Source organism: Nothobranchius furzeri, chromosome 1 (genome assembly GCF_043380555.1).
Source record: "Nothobranchius furzeri strain GRZ-AD chromosome 1, NfurGRZ-RIMD1, whole genome shotgun sequence".
Lineage (NCBI taxonomy): Eukaryota > Metazoa > Chordata > Actinopteri > Cyprinodontiformes > Nothobranchiidae > Nothobranchius > Nothobranchius furzeri.
In genome coordinates, this window is record NC_091741.1 from 72,381,977 (window position 1) to 72,398,153 (window position 16,177).

Sequence of the window (16,177 nt, forward strand, 5' to 3'; positions counted from 1 at the left end):
AAAAGAAAAGAAAAAAAAAAGTGGCTTGGCTGGCCCCGAAATTTTCCAGTTGGATTAAGACCTCAGACCTACATGATGTTTAAAAGGAGGGTCAATAAAAAAATAAAAATACATGGATCTGAGACAGGAGGAGGGTTTTTATATCACATTGCCTTGTAACGCCAGTGCCGATGTATTTAAAAATAATACAATTTCCCCGGTCTTGCGCGTCACATCAATCTGAATGGCGGGTGGCAAGTAGGGCTAACAGAAATCACCTATACCCACTCTTTTGATTTTGGCCCTCTTTTATGTTGAATTTATTTCACAGTTTTCATTGTTCACTCTATCCATTGTTTTACACATTTGTCCTGTACCAGAATGTTTCACTTTTTTTGTAATTTGTATTTTGTAATTTGAATTGCTTTTATTTTTGATTTATTCAATATATTTACCTTCTATTGTACCATGTTCAGCGCCTTGGGCTTCCTGACAGGGCTGCGGAAGGCGCTTTCTAAGTAAAGCTTTGATTGATTGATTGATTGATTGATTGATTGATTGATTGAACTTGACGTAAAGTGGTGCAGATTGAATACATCAAAGCAGATCATCAATATACATCTTGACAAAAGGAGACTACAATCAATAACTTCATGCGTCATTACACAACAGTCATCAATTTTTTTCTTGACATATAGGGTCATTAAAGATCATATCACAAAAGGTCATAAAGCAATACACCTGTCAAGTTTGACATAAGGTGGTTTGGGGGAAAGGGCGTAAAGGTCAATGAACAATACACCTGTCAAGTTTGACGAAGGGTGGTTTGGGGGGTAAAGGGCATAAAGGTCAAAGAACAATAGGCCTGTCAAAAAACTTGATGAAAGGTGGTTCCTTTTATCTCTCTCACATTGCTCCAGAAGTTAGATGCAACTTTAAGGTATGCTGCCATTTTTTCGGTAGAGAACACTTTCAAACAAGTCAAATTTGTTCTGCCTTTTCCTTAATGTCTTTTCATGAATTCTAATCTCCCAACCTGCAAATGGAAGCAACATCTGAAATGGAGCGTATTCTTTTATTCTTTTCATTAATTTCCTGCAATTGACCTCCCTAGGGTGAGATAGCTGGAACATCTGCTACTGGACAGACTTACAGCTGTTCTAAATCTTTTCCATCAGTGGATAATTCTTCTGTCTGGTAAATTGTTGAGTTACATCATTTAGAAATGAAATTAAAATTCCAAAGAGATGGTCACATTATTAATCTTTATTCTGTAGACTAAATAATAACAAGATAGCATGTGTTGTTTTTGATTTGAAGTCATCTTTGGATAAATTTAGGAGCTCAGAAAGATCTGATCATTTTCCTAAGTCTTAATAATGTAACATAAAAATTTCAAGTGGGAACACTTCCTTGTGTACACTTTTTGATGTACAAAAAAACACCACCCAACTCTCTCAAACAGCAGTCAATGAAAACTGTTTACTAAACTCGTCAAACAACAATTTTTATCTTCACACCATGAGTTTGTTATAAAGAAATCCTAATGTTAAAACAGCATAAGGATAGAATTTCCATGTTATGAGTAAGTTTCCTTCAGGTATTTTGCCATCCTTCCAGTCCACAAACATGGATGTTAAAAAAAATTGGTGATTTTATTATGTCTGTAGGAGTGAGGGTAGCATAAATAATGATTTTTCACTCTGTACTAAAGCTGCTTGAGCAAGTCCTTCAACACCATTCACCTGGTGACTCCTAGGAGAGGATCAGATGTTCATGTAGTACTCATCAGGATGAAGCGGCAACAGAATAATTGTAATCGGGGTGATTATCTTAAACTTTAAGGACCAATTTCTCCCACTATTTCAATAGATTTGCAGTGATCTCCAGTATAAATTAATGCCTTGTGAGTAAATAAAGCTCTGGTGCTCCTGTTTCAGGGAGAATTTTGCCGTAGGAGACAGGAACAGAAAACTGTTGAATTTGCATTCTTACTCATTCCTGAAATTCGAACAGCATCAAAACTCTAATACAAGCTATGTTTACATGGTCACAAGTAATCAGAATGAATGCCCTATTAAATCAAAAATTCTTCATGTAAACAAATTCTGGTCTGACACGATTGTGAGAGATGGTTTTGTCTGATCAGCATTCTGCTTGACGTCCATGTACACACCCATTTGGATAGTTGGAGTAAAATAATACCCACTGCGCATGTGCACAACTTCAGCGTGATGTCTTAGCCTTTGCACAGGACCCACAGGACAAGACGAAAACATGGCGGGAGGTAAACAGAAGTGGTCCATAAAGGGGGAAAAAATATAAGTCAACGGACAAAGCTAGAAAATAAGAAAATTAAATGCAGAGGAAAAGATGTGCAGTCAAGATGCTGTTTGTTATTTTTCCGGGAAAGACCCGTCTGCTTATGCTTAACCCATTTAATCTGATTGATTGCTTGCATGTATACTCACGGCACGATCAGATCATTTCAGTTAGTGTCCATGTAAACAGAGATTTGGGATTTCTGATTAACCAAGATTATAATCGGATAGGGGAAATTTAGCGCATGTAATGCATTGTTGATGTTTTATCTCCACAAATACAGGGGTGCCAACTTTTGAACTTTTCAATGCGTGAGGGTGGGGGTGGGGTGGTGAGAGCATGTAAAAAGGGTCAAATAGGTGTGTCTCACACTCATTGCGTGAGAGTTGGCAGCTCTCCAAATCACACAAGCCTGAAGGAGTTCAGCTGTGTTGTAAAGTTGATAATGCTAACAGTTAGCTTCTACTACATGCTCTGCTCTGTCCTGGGCACTAAATCAACAACAGCCTTCCCTGTCAAGAGCCAAGACGGGTGAGTCCATTAATGCTAAATTACAGTCTGATGACCCGAGAGTTTCCTCATGACCTACCGTCCTTTAAAAATTACAAGTAAAAAGCAGTTTCTCAGTAAACGTAGTCATTAAGAGGGCAGTTGTGAAACTTCTGTTTTGGGGTTGTCGTCTATCACAAACTGGACACAGAGAAAGGAAACTCAACCCTTTTATTGCTGCCTGTTTGAAAGGATTACATCACATACAGGCAATGCTTTTACCAAGTTCGCCCACACATGTCACTCTGCTGCTTCCTGAACAGACGACAATGAACGAACACAGACTGATGCCAACTGCTGACATCGCTCCTCATAACTTCATTTTGTTTGTTACATTACGCCGAGTCAGAAGAAGAGGAAACAGCACATTTCAGAGACTTTTTATGTCAGCAGTGCATATGTTCTTGGAGGGGAGAGATGCAACGTTTTGGCAGCCCACACTTGTTGGGTGGAGCTGCTTGTTGCATCCAATGCGGGTTTTCCTTATGAGGGCATCAAAACCATTAATTGGACGGAGCCTTTTCATTCCTCCTTTGAGATGAGTCCGATCCAAACCATTTGTGGTCGGGTGGTGAGATGGGACATCCCCTAGGGATGTATTTGAATAGTGAGGTACACTTTGTGCTGCCTGACTAAAAATAAAAGATCAAGTGCCTCTGTCAGACATGTTGGTTTGGTTAGACTCACAGAGCAGCAGGAGAAGTTAAAAAAAGCTAAAAGGGTGTGCTTTAACCTCTTGGTCTAATTAGATTTCAATAAATGTGTTTTTTTTTAATGCAAAGACTAATTTTCCTAACCGAACAGCAATTTTTATACTAACAGGAAATGTACCAACAATAATAAACACTAGAGACAGATGTTGCTTTGTGGCTCAACTTTAACATGTATTTTATTAATTTAAGTTGTCAGTTTATGACTTAGGGAAACATTATCATGCAGTCAAACATGTTTTCTGTAAGGTAAAGAGAGACTGGGAAGGTAAAACTGCTCAGCGTCGGATGGTGATAAGAGGAAATTACCATGGCTGAGATGTTATCCTTGAACCTGCCCTTTCTTCTACACATTATAATTACCCTCAGGAGCTGATATAAATTAGACACCTCTCCAGATGGAAAATAAAAAATGAAGAGAAACTAATAAACATGTCAGATTTCTAAAACTTCTACATTTGCCCTAATGAAATTATGTGCACATGCTCTAATGCCACACCTCCAATCTCATGCTGACAGACAAGACTAACCCCGGGTTTCCACAGGAGCCGTCAGCAGCACGTTACTGCAGCAGCACGTCTTGCTCGCGTAAACTGCTGCTTGGCCCTTCCCACGAGACGCGAAGCAGCAGGTGAGCAGCTGTCACCGACAGTAAACACAAAAACATGCAGGAGAAAACCACAACATGGCTCCAAAAGGTTTGTGTTTTATGTTCTGTCCGTCTTATAATCGCCAATACGGACCTGAAAAACAAAGGAGACCGCTAGCTAGGTGATAACTTCTCACGGGGCCGCACAGTTAGTAACTGTTTTTAAAAGTAAAGCAACCGGAAGGCAGTACGTTCTTTATTCTGAAAATCCTGGGAGCTTCTCTCCATTTCCCCGTCCGATTTCCTGTCTTTCCTTCCCCAAAAATGTCGAACTTGACCCGTTTCAGAGGCGTCGCGCGTAGAAAATAGAACCGGCGCGTAAAGGCCGCGACATGCTGCTCCTGAGACGCGGCAAACTCGCGCTGCTGACGGCTCCAGTGGAAAAGGTTCTGTTGACCACAGCGGTTCCTGTCAGCAGCTATGACGTGCTGCTGCAGTAACGTGCTGCTGACGGCTCCTGTGGAAAGCTGGGGTAATATAGCCTCCCCCCACTGTCTGTGAGTGCTTTTGTGTGTGTGTGTGTGTGTGTGTGTGTGTGTGTGTGTGTGTGTGTGTGTGTGTGTGTGTGTGAAATAACTTTTGAGTCACTTGTGTTTGTAGGCTTTGGTTCTTTAAACAACTGGAGTTCTTTGCCTGTTGGTGTCAAATTACAAATGCTGAAGCTGCAGTATTAGCACAGGATCTAAACAGTAATTACATCCATCGTTTGTTTTTGGATTTTTTTTTCGAGAGGAGAAAAACTGACAACCCTGCAGCCAGCTGAGAATGAAATCTGTTTCAATTTAACCTTACTTCTGTCATGGTTTGCGTCGGCCCCTTCCTTCATGTGTCTCCTGATGTTTCTCCATCCTCTCTAGATTCCCTTCTGTGTCTCATAGCGCCCTCATGTGTCCTTTGTCTGCTTCTCAATCATGTGTCTTATGTTTGTAGCCCTTTAAAGTCTATTCCTCCCAGGTCCTGTGTCATTCATTTATCCCCTGCCCTCCAGGTCTTCCTTCACTTTCTGTAGCTCCAGCCTCTTTGTCCCAGCTCGGTGTGTGTGTGTGTGTGTGTGTGTGTGTGTGTGTGCGTGTGTGCGTGTGTGTGTGTGTGTGTGTGTGTTTGTGTGCGTGTGCGTGTGCGCGTGCGTGTGTGTGCGTGTGTGCGTGCGTGCGTGTGTGTGTGCGTGTCCATTCCCCAGTTCAGTGTATGTGTGTGTGTGAGTCCTTCCCTCAGTCTTAGGTTTAGTTTTATGTTTTTAGGTTCATCTGCCATTCACTGGTTCTGTTTCCCCATTTAGATAATTTGTGTCACCTGCCTTCCCTCAAGCCCTCACTCCACACACCTGCTTCCTGTGTCCTTAATTGTTCTCCCTGTGTATTTAAGCCCTGTCTTGTCTCTGTTTGGTGTCGGTCCCAGGCCCGGCCCATACAAAATTGGAGCCCTAGGCAAGATTATAGGTGGCGCCCCCTTAAGCCTGATTTGTGCTTCTCCGTCTGTGTCAGTGCGGAGACACGCAACGCCATTATCCGTCCTTGCGTAGGGCTCCGGCAGGCACGCAAGTACGTACGGAGTCAAGCCCACTTTAACGAGACGGATTACGCAAGTTTGTGATTGGTCAGGACGCCGTTGTTGTTTACAGCGCCGCCATTGCAAAGAGAGCCGAGGATAACTAGCGGCAGACACGGAGAAGCTTGAAGAATACCTCGCGAAAAAACTCTAAAAATATGAACGTATCATCCTCCCGTGACTGGAGGAGTGAAAAGATGTGCAGCAAGCGTTTTACTTGTGGACGGAAATAACAGGAAACGTGGGTTTAGAGGTGGGGGGTGCATGAAGAGGTGGGAGAATGAGAGACAAATATGTCCGTGTTAAAAAGTCTCTTATATACACAAAATACACAATATAAACATTTTGAACTGAATATATAAAATTATATGAACTAAACTAAAAGCATTAGATTTAAATATTACAAAATTAAAAGTGAAAAATTATAAAAACCATAAAAATAAGGAACAACACAAAATAAAGCATTAACAAAACCAGTATCCACAAAGAATTACCAAACAGAACCAGTTAGGATTTCAATAAAAATTCACCCAAAAGATTATTTACAATGCCTCTAGTGGTGTTTTTGGGTACTGCGTTACCAATGACTCTACACCACATGTCCTGAACTTAACATGACCTGCTACAGATTTACTCTCCTGGTTTTCTTTGCAGCAAAGTCACCTATAACATCGTCATATGACAACTGATTTGAGACCACATGGTTTATGCTTATGATGGCAAGTCCACTGAGACGTTCTTGCTTCATAGTAGATCTCAAATAAGTTTTAATCATTTTGAGCTTAGAGAAGCTTCTTTCAGCTGCAGCCACTGTAACAGGAAGGGTGGCAGAGATTCTCAAAGCAACCCACAAATTCGGGTAAATTTCTGCCAATTTTTTCTCATACACGAAGGACAAGAGTTCCATACTTGTCATATTCTTTGATGGCAATGGTGGGAAATTCTGCATTTCCTTTGCGAGTTCTGTGCCATCAATGTCTGGCTGGCTGTCATGGGTCAGAGCAGTACTTAAAGCTTGGCACTGCTGGAGCAAATCTTCCTCTCCTAAATAGGGGAAATTGAGGAGCACACCAAAGGTCTTATTCACTCCTCCAAGATTCTGAAACCTTTCATCTAGAGAAGCAACGGCAGTATGCACGACCACATTAAAAAATGTGGTTTCCATTTTGTGCAGTGCATCTTGTATGGGCTCATCTGGAGACTCATAGCCAAAGTGCCTTTTTGTGGTTCTCAACCGCTTTTGTTTCAGTTCGGCCTCCATGTTCATCTCCTCACACATTTCTTTTGCAGTTGTCTGTGCATCACAAAATACAGTGTTTCTGTAACTGGTAAGGGAATCTCTGGTTTTCTTCAGCAAGTCTACAGCCACATCAAGCTGCATGGAGGGTGACTGCATCAGTTTACTGACATACTGGATGTTGCTCAGAATGTCATGGCAGTACAAATGCAAAAGCGATAGGATCCAATCTCCTCAGCCAAAGACTGGGCTTCATCTCTTACCACAGGGTCTGCGGTTGTTTCCCTCAACTCTAGTAAAGCCTCTCTGATTTGCCCAGTCTGATACCTTACTGCCTCGATGCTTTTTACTCTGCTTTCCCACCTGGTCTCAGCCCATGATTTCAAAATGATTTTGACATATTTTAGGAGGACATCCCACCTATGGGTGGAGGCTGAGAAGAGCTTGAATAACTTGATTAGATGCCCAAAGTAGCTGAGAGCATCTGGTGAGCTTTTTGCAGCATCCACAACAACCAGATTTAAAGTGTGGGCACCACATGGGACAAAAAAGCTCTTGAGTTCAGCTGAAGCAACTTTGCCTAAACACCTTTGTTTTTCCCCTTCATGTTGGCGCCATTGTCATAAGACTGGCCTCTGCAGTCCTCAAATGGGATATTAAGTTCCTCTAACCTTTTTAGGATAAGAGATGTCAAATGTTCTCCTGTTGATTGCTCTGCAACAAGAAATCCCAAGAAATGCTCTTTAACTTGAGGAATGTCTTCTTGTGACACTAACCTGACAGAGAGCTGCTCCTTATGACTCAGATCGGGGGTCCAGTCTAAAATAATGGAAAAGTATTTGGAGGTTTTAATGTCTTTCACAATATGTTCTATTATCTTACAACTGATGGAGTCTATCAGTTCATTTTGGATTGTTTTGCCAAGATAACTGATGTGACTGCCAGCTCCACTTACTACTCTGCTAACAAGCTGCTTCATCACTGGATCAAATTTGGCCATAAGCTCCACCTCTTTTAGAAAATGTCCATTGTCTGGTTTATTTAGTGTGTCTGTGGACCCCATAAATGCCATGTTTCTTTCAGCTAAAGACTGAGTTATTGCCACCAACCGATGCAAGACATCACGCCACCGTTTTCTCTCAGCCTCAGATAGTGCCATCTCTTGTTTATCTATTGCGAGCCCTTTAACAAAACGGACCTCCAAGTCCTTCCACGTTGCCATGTGCGCATTATGTTCTTGGCTCTCCTCGTGGGCCTTGAGCAAGTGACCTGCATTTTTCCAGTCCTTTAGTCCTTCCCTAGTCAGTTTATACTCTCTTTTAGAAAAGATTTTACAGCGGAAGCAGTGCAAGCTATCCTCTTTTTTAGAATACATAAGCCAGCTTCTTCTGACTTTTTCTCCATTGACTAAGAGTCTGTTAAAAAGTCATGTTGACACCTTCGTCCATCTTTTTGTTTAGGGAATGTGAAGCTATTTTCAATTTGAAATGGACCTCTGTGAACCAACTCTGTTCGTACCTTATCTGTTAGAGGAGATGGCCAGTCAGCAGGGTCTATTGGAGAAGCAGAAGATGTGCTTGATGTTGCTGCATCACTGCTAAGGTGTGCTGCTGAGGTGGAGGCAACAGGAGGAGTATATGAGGCTGCTGCATTACTGCTTAATTGTTCGGCTGAGGTAGAGGCGATAGGAGGATTTGCAGGGGTGGGACATAGAAACTTCAGCAGCGCATCTGAAGACAGAAGAGGAGTATATGACACCAAGCTAAACACCAATACATGATTTCAAGAATAAAATAAAATTCTGGAGAAAAAAAACTGAAATGTATGCACAATGCAGTGTTCATGAAAACATTTGAGCTAAACTGGCAGCAGACATGGATGAGTCTCATGCAAGACATTTTTGAACCATGCAGGACAATGTTCTCACGTGCTGCTGATCTGTATCTGTTTAACAATGGGTTTTCGATTGACCTCGGACATTGACATACTATAACTTTTTTGCAACAATAATCTGTTGCAATAATTTAAAGTAGAAAACCATCAATGAGAATTTTTGCAAAATGCAAATAAATTTCTACTATGAAGTTTAAAAAATCACTCATAAAAATATAAAACAGACAGAATTGTGAAGAAACTATAAGACAATTACCAAGGACCATCATGTAACATTTAGGCGTTATTAAGAAACTGAATTCTCAGAACACAAAACATCAGAAAATATTCCAAAGCACTAAAATAATCCTAGGTTGCTGTAATGTGTTGCTGCTGCTCTGTTATTGAAGCATTGCTTGCTTGACTGAATGTTTACAGTCTGGGAGCCAGATATGCAGCTTATACAGAATCAGAATCAGAGAATCAGAGAGAATTTTATTGCCAGCGCTCCAGCGAACCAGAGCATAGGAACTTGACTCCACAGAACAGCTTGACCAAGATTACACACACACATATAGACAGAACAGATACAGGCAGACCACGAGAGCAGCCATAACGGCATACCAGCTGTTTAACAACTTTAATAAACCATTGTTAAGAGCTAATATATTTGTGTCTCATGCTTTAGTGCTGCACAAACGTTACAATATTAAGAAAATAGCTTAGTTTGTCCTAAAGCATCCCCAGAGTGCTAATTAATAACGTCATGAAATCAACATTTAATTTCAGTAATTTACACCTTACCTCTGTCTTTGTTGTGCTTTTCCTCCTCTTCTTTTCTTTTTTTCCTCCCCTGGGCTCCAGATAATTTAGGCCGTTTAGACATGATGAACTAGCTGACTCATCAAAACAACCGTTCTCGAAGCAGGTAAAGACGGGGTGGAGGTCAAAGTGGGCGCCACGCGCATCATCACATAGTGACGTATCATTAATCGTTTTTAAATGCACACTGCGCTACTTAATAAACTTTGCTAAGAATGTATTATGTTGTGGGCTTGATATTTTAATATTAAGACACATTAATATCAACTTGCTTTACAAACGTTACGTAACTTTTTAAAATTTTTTTGTGGCGCCAGGGCGCCCCCTGGCTGGCTGGCGCCCCTAGCACTTGCCTATAATGCCTATAGGACGGGCCGGTGTCGGTACAAGATCGGCTCGGGGTCCTTCGACTGCCGATGACGTCAAAGTACGGCAAGCCCACTCGGACAAAATACACTACACATCTATACTGTTGGAAAGAATTTAGCAGTTTTGTTATTAAAATAATGTTTCTTAAGATGTAAGTGTGTGTTTATAATGGTATTTGTAAAATAAAACAATTGATGTGATGAAAAATACGAGATGTTCAAAATGACTAACCCTCAAATAGACAGCCACATAACCTAGTCGCTTTCAATAAAGTCAGCTGGACTTCTGCTGTTCCTTGAAGATGTTGCACATGTCACTCAAGGATGTTTGTCAATTCTAACTGCAATCAAATTATATACACACACACACACACACACACACACACACACACACACACACACACACACACACACACATTCTCTCTCTCTCTCTCTGTCTATCTCACTTACTTTCATTATGGGTCTGTGTGGTAAATAAGTGATATAGTAATATTAAAAATCAGGCTTTACAATATTAAGTAGTATGTTTTTATATTGGACCTTACAGAGACCTAGAATCCCCAAGGCGCTTTAAAACAGTCATTCACCCACACGCTCAAATTCACATGGTGGTGGTGTTGAGCCGCAATTTATTTCCAGCAACCCTGGGGCTACTGGTTGCTAATTCCTTTCTTTAAGAACTGTGCAATTAATTTAAGATTTACATACTTCTTTCAAGCACAGATTCAATAACCTCCATCTCCAGGGATTCTCAGATTAATGAATGATAATCACATGTAATTAATACAGCTCAGCTTCTCTCTCTCTCTCTCTCTCTCTCTCTCTCTCTCTCTCTCTCTCTCTCTCTCTCTCTCTCTCTCTCTCTCTCTCTCTCTCTCTCTCTCTCTCTCTCTCTCTCTCTCTCTCTCTCTCTCTCTCTCTCTCTCTCTCTCTCTCTCTCTCTCTCTCTCTCTCTCTCTCTCTCTCTCTCTCTCTCTCTCACTTTCATTATCTCCATTTCTTTCAAGCCAGTCTTGGAATTAAATTGTGAGTTTGAAGTCACTAAACAACACAATTAATACTGTCGGACTCCATCAAAGGATGGAGGGCAGAATCTGCTCTGTTCATTTGCAGCAGACAGAGAAAATGTGCAAAGAAAGATGTGTGATCCCAGCTTCATGAGTGATGATAAAGTACCTGTCCACTTTAATTAGACAGTAAAAGGTGAATTACAGAAAACAGGACAGGTCTATTGCCTTAACCATTAACTGAACATTGGACTCTTCTTTTAGGAAATGGTGTTCATCATTAGGAATAAATGCCCCATATCGTCATGTTTGATTTGTATTTTATGTTTTTTTTCCCCCTTTTGACGTGTATGCCTTTTATGTTAGAGGCAGAAATATGAGCCTCCATGGGCTGCCCTCCTACCTGAAACCCCACCTTATCGTGGTGGAGGGGTTTGAGTTTACAGTAATCCTATGTTATGTCTCTGGTAGGGTCATAGACACACATAGATACTAGGTGAGAGATCAAACAATTACAGCCCAAAGACTCCAACTGAGCCTGGCCAGGCACAGCCCAAAGAGGAGACTACTCTATGGTGTTGAACTTTGGGTGGTGACCGAAAGATAATCGCTGCAATAAGTGGCTGAAATTAGACTTTCACAGGGTTTTTGGGCTCTCCCATAACAATGCCACCAATTTGCTGCATAGTTGAGGTGGCATCAGGGAGCCTTTGGTTGGTCTTAAGTGGTCGAGCTGTAGTGGAAATGTGGCGCAATCATACACTTTTCACAAAAGACTACAGGGTACTCAATTATGGCCCTGGAGTATCCAGCATGTTTTAACTCTGCTTCAACACACCTGATTTCAATCAGCAGGTAATTAACAGGCTTCTACATAGCCTGATGAGCTGCTGCGCTGTTGATTTGTTTTTTGTTACATTGTGTACCTCAAATGACCCAATAGTACATACTTTTAATTTAAATTCAGATATAACCCTCTCAATGTCCTCATGCGTGACCCCGCTAGGAAAGTTGACCATTGAGCAGGGTTCATGGTTTATTCCTTGAGGTCCACGTGGCAGGGGTGATGAGCACCACCGTCAACCCTGCTCAGTGGTCAACTTTCCTGACGGGGTCACCCATGAGGACAGTGGGAGGGTTAAAGTGAATATTTCTTCTTGGAAATTTATTTATTATTTTTTAACTACTGGTCACTAAAATCCCCAGGCCAGTGAGATACTGGCCCAAGTTTAAAAACTCTGTAGGTAAATACCAAGCACAGCAAACGTCACACGTTTATACTTCCTGGTTCATTTTGTAGATTCTAAGATGATGTATGTAATGGCTGTGTTGTAAGGTTGCTTTTCATGACAGTGTTAATCAGAGATGAGGACTTGGGGCATCAACAAGTCATCTCCAAGTCATGTTTTTTCTCCAGGTCAGCAATTTAAACCGGGTGATTTCAATTAGCATAGTGAATTAACCTTGTTCAGGTGTTGAACAGAACAAAATCATGACATGAAGTTGATTGGTGATGCCACAAGTCCCCGTCTATGGTGTTTACTGTCTGTAATGAGTTAATGGGTAGGCTTAAATAAGTTTAACTTCAGCCTATACCATTTCAGTCATAAATTATGTGTAAAGATATTTTTTTTATTTACAAGAGGAAGTTGGAATTTTGTTTATAATTTTATTAGTATTATCATATATTTATTTTCTTTTTCTTTTGTCATGTATGCATTGTTATGACTGAATAAATAAAAATCTCAATCAAAAAGCTCTGCGGAATGATTTTGTTATTGTTATTTGGTACCCAGGCCATGAGACACTGGTCACATAAATATTTGATTTTTACTTGAAATACATCACAACAGGGAGCCTAAGTCCCTTTCTAGTCGATTCATGGGTTCCCAGAAGAATGAAAAAATGAATGCAAGTCAACGGGGCTAAAAGAGCTATTTTCTAATCCGCTTTGCCTTAGACCCTGGATTGCACACATGTTGTACTGCAATTTAAATGAAAACTAATGATGGGTGTTTTGACCATGCTAGTCACGTACTTTCAGATTTATCAGCTTGTAAATGTTCGTTATTAGCATGACCACAAATTACACATCAGCACGTCACATCTATGACGTCACCACATAATCTCTTCTCCTCTATCATAGCTGCTACTTACCACATAGTCAGATTTATGGTGGTTCTTTCCTCCTGAAGGAAGAATTTTAAGTTTGCTGAACTTACAGCCATTTTCCCTCTGTTCTTCTCCGTGTCTGGTTTGATTACATCACTTTGGTGATGCATATTGTAGTCCTGGATTTATTTTCACACAAAACCTAAAATAACATTTTTCCCCATTTGAAAATAAGTGCTTTTTTGGAATCAAAAAGCTTCTTTAAAATTCACAGACATCATAAGTGAAATCCATGGCACATAACAAGCGGAATTAGAAAATAGTGTTTTAGCCGCATTGAATTGCATTCATGTTTTCGTTCTTCCACGGACCCATGGTCCGGGAAGTAGATGGGCATGACTTGCGCTCCCTATATGGAGAGCTTAACTGTTTAAAAGATACTTATTAGAACTCAAACCATTCAGTCTATGTAGATTACATTGAGTCACATATCTTAAAGAGCTTATGGGGGGTTGGAGCCTCCTTTGAAGAAACGTTTAGAGAAACATAAAACTTGTTCTAAATAAAAATTTACACATACATAAATTATTTAGGCTTTGGAAGTAATTTCTGTGAGAAAAATGTTTTTTCTGCCAAACCAGCGGGAGTCCTGTTAGCTTGAGAGAAAAATATGGATTTTAATGCTGGCTCTAACAAAGAGGAAACTTTAATTGTACAGTTATGAGCCTGCTGCCCGCCCCAGAGAGCAGAGACAAGCCAGAGGGGGAAACGATGGCCAGAGGAGAGAGATTTATCTGTGGTATCAGGAGGTTCAGTGAGTGGACGATGCTAGCTAGCTAGCTCAAACTCGTTCGCTAACATCACAATATTGTGTAAATTACTGTCATGTACCAGACAATTGAAAATAGTATCGGTTATTTTATATAATGTTGATTCTTTACAATAATCAACTATAATGAGCGTTTATCAGCTGCTTCTGGCTTGTTAATATTGTTCACGTAACGTAGCTTAGCGCTTTAGAGAGAAGGAGAAACGCCTGTCATCCTATTCAGAGCAGACCAGGCCAAGACCTAGAAACTAGCTTCAACGGCCCGCTAGGGATTTTTAAAAGCTCCCCATCCTGTTCTGGAGCTCAGCATGGACCTCCCTGACCTGCTGGTTCCAACGCTGATCTGGGGTCTAGGAGCCTGCAAGTATTTTTCAAAACTCTGCCACGGGGCTCTTGAGGCATGTGAGGAGTAGTTCAAAACAGGAGGCATGTAGAACTCCCATCACATCACTGGGATTATAATCCTCCGGTCTGAAGTGTGCACCACAAGCTACCGTGTTTCCAGCTGCACAAAACACAACAGAATGGATTTGATATCCAGACCCAATGGAGTTTGTACAGCCACCACAAATACAATAGTTTACCATTTTATGGAAAATTTGACACAATGCAAAACTGGTGAACACACACGCTGACTCGATAGCATGACCTATGTACCCAGAAACGACCTACTCGCCACACCCCTTCAGGCAGAACAAGCTTTTAACTCCCCGTCGTTACGTCAGAGGTTAAGATTTTTAAAAAAGGCATTTGAATAGGACAACAGAGTGAATAGGGTGTGTATGGGGAGCGTGAGTGGGTGTCTAGCATTCATTTTTGTAAGTCTTAGGTTGTATGTGTATGTGTGAGCACGAGGGAGGGAGTGTGTGACTGGGTTTGTGTATGGCTGTATATGTCAGGTGGGGACTCCTTCCCTTTCCTGAGACTTCTTGTGCTGCTACACATCTTCGCCTGCCCTCCCCCTGCCACATTTGCTGCTGAGTGTGGTGCCTTGGTCTGCCTGTGTGTTGGCGGCTCCCGTATCGGGGGGTTTAAGATTTTTGGCATCTGTCTGATTGATCCTGGTGGCTGTCTGGTGGGATTTGAGTCCCTGGACTCTGTTGGGTCCCACACACATCTTTGGGGGGCTGATCTGTGGCCCTTCACACTCATTATTGGACACTCCTATAGAGAAACCTTACAAATACAAGTGCGCGTATGCACACAGGTGCTCAGATGGTGCTGTCATAAGTATGGACTTGGGCATTTTCAACATGCTGTGGTTGGCACTAAATGTACAGTGATTTATTATCTTGTGATTGTTCAGTAAAACAATGTTGATTTGATATTTTCTCATCAGGTGGAAGTAGCGATAGCTTGCTCTTGTTGTATTGTTGTGTGTCCCATTCATTTATTTTTGTTAGTTTTTCTTTTTCTGCAGGTCTAGAAGCAGACTCTTGTTCATCATTGATGGTTTATTTTTGTGGACCCACCCCCAACCTCTTCCTTTTGTCTCTTCCTTTCTCTTTCATCTCTGCCTCCATGTGTGGTCGGCATTATAAAGCATTAAAAAACACTGACAACAAAGTTTTAAGTATCAGGCATGAAATAAAAGCAGAAGCTTTGATGCTCCACCTGAGAGTAAATCTGTAAGGCTTGTCACCAGCATTCAGACTCTTCACAGCCGGACAGGACATGGGGAAAACGTTTTTTTTAGAAGCTTTGCTGAGAAAGGACACTTTTTACTCAAAATAAGGGGCTGTTATGTGTTGTAAAACAAAATACCCACAATATGCATTTGAAATAATATTTTTGGACAGCATTTTATGTGAAATTAAGATCTAATTCAACCTGAAATTTGCTATGCAAATGTCTTCATTACAGTGACTGGCTACCCATCGTAACTGATTCATCCCCTTGCTGTTATAATTTTAAATGTCTAAAAACTAAATGAACCCACATCACAACAATGATGGTACCATTACTTTGATTTTTGTAGTTACTTCTTTTTACCAGTTGCCAACAACAAAGTAGTACTTTTCTTGTTTCAGATGTGGCTCCAGGCTTTCTCTTGGTTTACTGATGCAGAACAAGCAGCGTCTCCTCTCAGATAAGATCTCCTCCTCTGAAGTCTAAACACACAACAAATCTAAGTGATACTGATCTTCACAGGAGGCTGCAGCCTCATCAGCTG